This window comes from Nicotiana sylvestris, chromosome 10 (genome assembly GCF_000393655.2).
Source record: "Nicotiana sylvestris chromosome 10, ASM39365v2, whole genome shotgun sequence".
Lineage (NCBI taxonomy): Eukaryota > Viridiplantae > Streptophyta > Magnoliopsida > Solanales > Solanaceae > Nicotiana > Nicotiana sylvestris.
The window spans coordinates 96569856-96577335 of NC_091066.1; the positions used below are offsets into that span (position 1 = coordinate 96569856).

The 7480-nt window shown below is 39.9% G+C and overlaps 1 long non-coding RNA gene across 1 annotated transcript; it reads right to left on the minus strand.

Annotated features, from left to right (window-relative positions):
* Positions 1-228: 228 nt before the first annotated feature.
* Positions 229-4705, minus strand: LOC104236619 (uncharacterized). Its single transcript, XR_713467.2, has 2 exons — positions 3150-4705; positions 229-2985 (listed from the first exon to the last, which is right to left on the minus strand). It is a non-coding gene; the product is annotated as an uncharacterized lncRNA (long non-coding RNA).
* Between the last annotated feature and the right edge of the window lie 2775 nt (positions 4706-7480).

Consider the following 7480-nt stretch of genomic DNA (forward strand, 5'->3'; position numbering starts at 1 on the left):
GCAGAGTCTTACAAAACAAAAATGGTTAGATATTGAAAAATATTAATATAATATGCTTCATGCTATGTACACTTAGTTGTGAAGAAAGTTGTATAATTACATTTTTGAGCTTGCTTCCATGAGAATTCAATTACATTCTTGAGCTTGCTTCCAAAAGAATTCAAATTATTCTCATGTTGCTGATCCAACTAATACAAAAGTTGATACTACATTGTGATAAAATCTGAATTTTCATAGCTGACAACACATACTTTCATCTTGATACACATTGAACGAAAGTAATATCGAGCATTAGAATCAGAACAATGTATACCAAGCCAAGCTAATCACTCTTTTTGTTTCTGATTGCAATTCAAATCTAGAATATATTGATAAAATAAACACATGTATTTCAAAATCCACCTAGAAACATGGAGATAGTGGAAAAAACAGATAAGTATAAATCAAATATTCAAAATCATACATGTTATACCAAAAAGAAAAATAAAGAAAAAAATACAAAAAAAAAAATTCATAGTCAAATGAAGATCAATAATCTTTAAAAATAGAATCAAAGATTTACACACTGACGGAAAGAATAGAGGAAAACTGAGCATTCCTAAAATAGGGGTACCTCACCGAGCGCTTTAGTGAATAGGGAAAAAATCGTACATGCAAAAACGAAAAAAGGAGGAACCATTGCGGGCCCCCATCTCAAAAGTGTTTGGTTAATGTCATCTTTGGAGACAAAATAGTGAATGTTGTCACATACACGGCCTTGAAGAAGCTCTCCAAGGTACCCATCACTCGTGAGAAGCGTACCTGGCAGACCCTGGTCGAGGAAGAAATCACATTCAGTGACAAGGACGCAGATGGAATGCCCATGGCACATAACGATGCGCTGGTAATTATTTTACAATTTTTTTATACTGATGTTAGACATATTTTCGTTGACCCAAGTAGCTCGGCCAACATCATTCAAATGCGAGTGATCAAGGAGATACATATTGAGGACATGATCATCACAAAAGCACTACTACTCTCCGGATTCAATAACTTTAGTGAAATGACTAAAGGCGAAATCACCTTGAGGACCTTCCTGGAATAGGTAACTCGAGATACTCCATTCCAAGTCGTGGTTGGGGACATGACCTACAATGCCGTCCTCAGACGACCGTAGATACACGATATGGATGGGGTACTGTCAACCTTTCACCAAGTTATAAAATTCTCTTCACCATATAGGATCAGAGAAATCCAAGGAGAACAAAGAATATCCCGAGAGGTCAATTCAATCATAGGCACCAGTACCCTTCCCAAATGGGAGAGAGATAAATAGAAACAACAACAACCTATCCCAGTGCAAGATGCATCAGTTCCTGGGGACCAAATCATCCATCCAAAAAAACTATTACCACCGAGTCAACCATTGAAGAACTGGAAGAAGTGATCTTATTCTATTGACCAGAAAGGAAGGTCTACATTAGTTCGAGGCTGACCCTCGAACATAAGCGTAAATTAATTGAATTTTTACGTGATAACTCTGATTATTTTGATTGGTCTCATGTAGACATAGAAAGAATCCCATCGGAAGTAGTGAATCATAAACTTAATGCCAATCCTAATTGTCGCATCATTAAGTAAAAGAAGAGAAACATTGGATCCGTAAAAAATAAAACCGTGGAAGAAGAAGTAGCCAAATTACTTAACAATGGGTTCATCCGAGATGTGAAGTACCTAGACTGGTTAGTCAACATTGTATTTCCCAAGAAAAATGGCAAATGGAGGGTGTTCTTCGACTATAAAGACCTCAACAAGGCTTGCTCGGAAGATTCTTTTCCAGTGCCAAACATTGATCAACTCGTAGAATCGACAACTAAACATGAACTATTGAGTTTTTTGGATGCATACTTCGGGTACGACCAGATAAAAATAGACTCGGGGGACTAGGAAAAAGATATCCTTCATAATTGATCGGAGGACATATTGCTACAACGTTATTCCAGTTGGGTTAAAAATGAAGAGCTACATACCAAAGGCTCGTCACCCAAATATTTGCAGATTACATCAAAAAATTGATGGAAGTCTATATTGATGAGATACTGGTAAAATCAGTCCAAGCAGATGACCATTTGGATCAGCTACAGGAAGCATTTACCGTTCTTTAAAGTATAACATGAAGTTGAACCCGGAGAAATGCGCCTTCAGAGTAGTCTCAAATAAGATTCTTAGTCTCAAATAGAGGAATACAAGATAACCCCATGTAGATAAAACCCATTACAAGATCTCAATAATATTGAAAAACTAGAAAGAGGTGATGAGGCTGACCGGATAGATAACATCCCTTAGCCAATTCATATCCTGTTACTCACAAAGATATAACAATCTTCACATCATTAAAAGAAGAATAAAGACTTTGAGCGCACTCCCAAATGTCAACAAGCACCCCGGGATCTAAAAAGGTACCTGTCGAATCCATCGTTCCTATCCAAGCCACAACCAGTAGAGCAATTTTTGGTGTATCCAGTCATGTCTAAAACTGTTGTAAGTGTCGTGTTGGTATGAGAAGAAAAAGGTATGCAATCCTCTATCTACTATGTTAATAAGGCACGTAAAGATTCTGAAACTAGGCATCCTCTCCTAGAGAAACTAGTCTTAGCACTTGTAATGGCCTCCCTGAAACTAAGGCCTTACTTCTAATGTTACCCTGTCTTCATGGTGACCACCTTTCCACTACAAAATATTCTTCATAAGCTGGATCTTTTCGAGAGGCTTGCCAAATGGGCAATCAAATTAATTGCATTTGATATAACATATCAACCTCGCACCGCCATCAAGTCACAAGTCCTAATTAACTTTGTTGCTGACTTTAGTGCGATCATACTCCCAGAGGCCGAGAAGGAAGTGATAACTTTCAGAACAAAGCCAAGGCTCTGTACCTTATACAATGACGACCCTTGAGTACCAAAGGATCCGGGTTAGGAAATGTAGTTATTACCCCGACCACTGAAATAGTACGATAAACCATTAAATACAATTTTATAACTAACAATGCAACAGAGTATGAGGCAGTGATCGCAGGTCTCGAACTAGCAAGAGAGCTAGGAGCAGAATATATAGAATTGAAAATCGACTCACAACTAGCAGTCAACCAAGTATAGGAGACTTACAAGGCATGAGACTTGCGAATAATGCAGTTCTTGAACAGAGTCATTTCCCTCTTTGGTCAATTTCGTGAATGTAAGGCCACTCAAATACCTTGGGAAGAACAAGTCAAAGTTGATGCCCTAGACACGCTAGGGGAAACTTTAAGCATCATTGATCAAGAGAAAATTCGGTGGTTCATCTATTCTACTCAAACATAAATCAACAACAAGATGAGGTGAATATAGTTCACCTGGTTCAGGATTAGCATGGTGCAATCATCGACTATTTTGAGAATGAAGCATTGCCGAAAGATAATCAAAGATTTCTGAAGCTCGAAAACAAAACATCCAAATATTGCCTTGTATCAGACAATTTGTACCGAAAAACCTACATCGGCCCACTGGCCAAGTATTTGGGCCCAGATATGTTGATTATGTGATACAAGAAGTTCACAAAGAAAACTAAATAAACCATTTGTGGGATGTCAAAAGCTATAGGGCCGGTTACCTTTGACCCTAGATGAAACGATATGTTGCAGATTTCATAAAAGAATGTGGGAAATACAGTGGTTCGCTCGACGATTACACCAACTGTGGAGCTTTTTAACTCAATTCTAGATCCATGGTCCTTCATGAAATGAGGGATGGATATTGTGAGACCATTACCACAAGCCCCGGGAAAAGTAATATTTCTCCTAGTACTCATAGACTATAGACTATTTCTCCATATGTATAGAAGCTGGCACATTCGGCCAGATCAGAGAAAAGGAAGTCATAGGCTTCATATGAAGGAACATTATTTACAGATTTAGACTTCCAAAGGAAATAACCTCTGCTAATGGACCTCAGTTTAGCGGAGGCAAAATAGTAGAATTCTTCCAGGATTGGAGGATGAAGAGAGTTACCTCCAAATCGTACCATCCCGGAGCAAACAAACATGCGAAATTATTGAATAGGGCCTTGCTAAATTCGTTAAATAAAAGATTGAAAGTAGCTAGGGGCAACTAGATAGATGAGTTGGCTGTAGTACTTTGGCCTACAGAATAACAACGAAGTCCAGCACGGAAAACCCCCTCTTTTCCTTGGTATATGGTGTCAAAGCACTCATTTCGGCAGAAATAGAGGAACCTAGCCTAAGGCTTGCTCACGCTACGGAAGAAGGCAATAACGAAACACTGATTGCACAATTGGATTTACTTGAGGGACGCTGAGAGTTGGCCCTAATCCGAATGGCCACCTAGAAGTAGAAGATTGAGAAATATTACAATAAAGAAACCAACCTCCAACACTTCCAGATCGGGGACTACGTACTCCAAAGTGTATTCTCGACAACACAGGAACCAAACGTAGGAAAGCTTGGACCCAACTAGGAATGATCGTTCCAAACATAGAGATAACGGGGAAAGGATCTTACAAGCTCGAAGATATGGATGTAGGGCTGTCAAATTTGGCCCAAGTCCTGCCCAACCCGCCCAAGGTTGGGTTGGTTATTGACGCGCCCATTTATTGAACTTAGCTCATCTTGACCCAATTCATTTCAAATCATTTAAAGTTGGGCTAATTTTTAGCCCAAATTGATCTATGAGTAAGTTTGTCAAAATATCTTAGAAATAATTTTATTTTTTGTTTAATATTTTAAATATGACTATAACAAAAGCAGAAAAGCCTTATTTAGTAATTATACAATTTATAAGAAAATAACACATATTAATTAAAGTTTAATAAGAGTTGGGCGGGTTGGGTTATGACCCGAATTTTAACACATCTTGACTCAACCCATCTTAGCCCAAGTAACTTTTGGGCGGGTCATTTGACCCGCCCAAAATTGACCCAACAAGCCCATTTGACACCCCTATATGGATGGAACACCCGTGAAATCAAATTGGAATGCAATTCATCTCAAACAATTATATTTCTAGAATCAAGAGGGTTTTTGTATTCTCCTTATGCACGCATTACAAACTATATTTCTTATATCCGTACTAATATTTTTAGATGACATGCAAAAAGGCTACATAGTATAATAATGACTACACTAACTATAAGTAAAATTGCGGAACCTCAATGACTTGATCAGCATTTGAATAAAATGGGTTTCGGCGCTGTCTTCATCTAAAAAGAACACCCCTCGTCCCTTTTACTTTGTTCTATAAGAACAGGACCACAGGAGGGAGAAAAATTACAAAAGTCCCAATGCCAACAGAAGATAATCAAACTGTCAATGACAGATACCACCCGCACACTAAGGGATTGTGTCAGGCGAAGCTTAAAGCTAAAAAGGCAAAGTCGAAACCAAGAACAGACGTCATAAAAAGTCTCTAAGAACACAAGTACGATAAGAAGGCATCCACCAAGATTCGAGGAGCGAGATAGCCCTACCTCATAACATGGATCCAAATAAGTCGTGCCTAGGAAGCTATGTAAAATGGTCATCGCCCCTAAAAATCTATCCCTACATCAGGGTTGGGTTATCCCTTCGTCTAACCTTTGTACTTGGACCCTAAAGCCCCTACAAGCTTATAATAATACCATTGCACTTGTTCTCATGCTAAGGGTTTGTTCTACAGATCAATTATACATCCGAAATGGGAACAGTAAGACATTTTAGTTTCAATCAATCACGTTGAAACCCACTCACATTGTTGGAAAAGCAACATTGCCTCAATGAATCAAATAAGGAAAAACAACAAGAGATGTTTATGCATAATGGCCAATTATTGCCCGAAGGTTTCAAATATAGCATCTCGGAACCTTGAAGGGATTTTCAACAAACAATCAAAATGTCCAAAAACTCAGAGATATTCCTAAAAATAGACTTCTAAGAAACCTAAAAGAAAAGGAAAAGAAGTACCGAAACAAATTAGTCACTAATCATTACAGGGGTTCATCAATAGCCACTAGAGGAGGAAGAGTCTGGTGTATCTGCATGGGCATTTGCCGAAGAAGAAGCAACTGAAGGATCCAATGGAGCGATGAAAGATGTCCCGGGGGGGGGGGAGGGGAGGGGGTACCCGGAAGGAGGGAAGCCTGTGAGGTTGAAGGGATTTTGGTGGCCCTTTTACCCATATTGTAGTATGGCTCGGTAGGATCCAAATCATCCCCGGAGGAATAGTTGTCAATGTCATCCAAGTCCAGCTCCAATTGAGCAGCTCCATGCTTTTTTGGACTCTACTACCTCCTTATCCAGGTCCAGATCGTCACTGTCCCGAACCACCTGAGCGTTTTGAGTCGGCTAGAAATATGGCTTGCTCAGTAAGCTCAGCATGAATTTCAAAGTCCCTCAAGTCAAAAATAAAATTATCTTTCTCGCATCTAAGCCTCTACACCTCAAAGCCTTTCTCCTTTCTTCTATACTCCGAAGACGAGATGTAAGGATGTCACGCTGCCCTTAGACTTGATCCAAGAGGGACAACTTCTCACCAATTATTACTTCAAGCCAAGACACCTCTCAACAGACTGGGTAAGCTCAGACCTCATCCGCTCAAATTCTTCGTTCATCCTCTTCGCTCGGGGTTCATGAGCCACCCTCTCAATGAGCTCTTTCTAAACCTCAACCACGATCGTCTCTACTATACTCCTTAACTCTAAAATCTTCCCTTCATCGTGACTGACCCTCTTTGAAACTTGTGAATATATTAAGTGGCCCAACATAAACAAAAGGGGAAAAACGCTTTAACTTAAAAAGTGGAAGGAATTATAGCATTTTTTGCAGTGAGAAAAAGCATATCTGGAGAGTGTAACTCGTCATATCATTCATGAGAGCTGAATGTGCATCCTCTCCAAACCCCGCGCATCTACTCCTTCAGAAACCTCCTCTATAGCGAGAAGCCTACCGACGCTCGTGGAAGGTCCAGCCCGAGAAGGAGTCAGAGCTGGCGAGACGACAGACAAACCGAGGACTACCGCAGTCATAACATGAGTCGATGATACCGGAACCGTAGGAATTTTTGGGGAAACTTCCGCCTTGAGGAAACTACTCTCCAAGCCCACTGAGGATTCCACCTCCTCAACATCAATAAGAATGGGGCCAATAGCTTGGGACTGCGGAAGGTCTCTTCGCGAAATTGGACCGAGTCCCCCTCCGAGGAAAGATGGAAAGAGCGCTCATTGAAGCATTAGCTTGAGAGATTTTCTTGCTACGCTGAGCTGCTGAGAGCTCCTTAGTTTTTTCTTGAACGACACAGGGAGGGATATACACTAATATATCGCAAAAAAGAAATTCAAACAAGGGTTTATAAGAAAACCAAGAACATACCGGGACTTTGTCCCTCAACCCGAAAACCTTATAAATATACCTCTAGAACCTCTCCGACATAGGGGAGCAAGATAAAATCTTCCCAAAGAATTCCTCAATG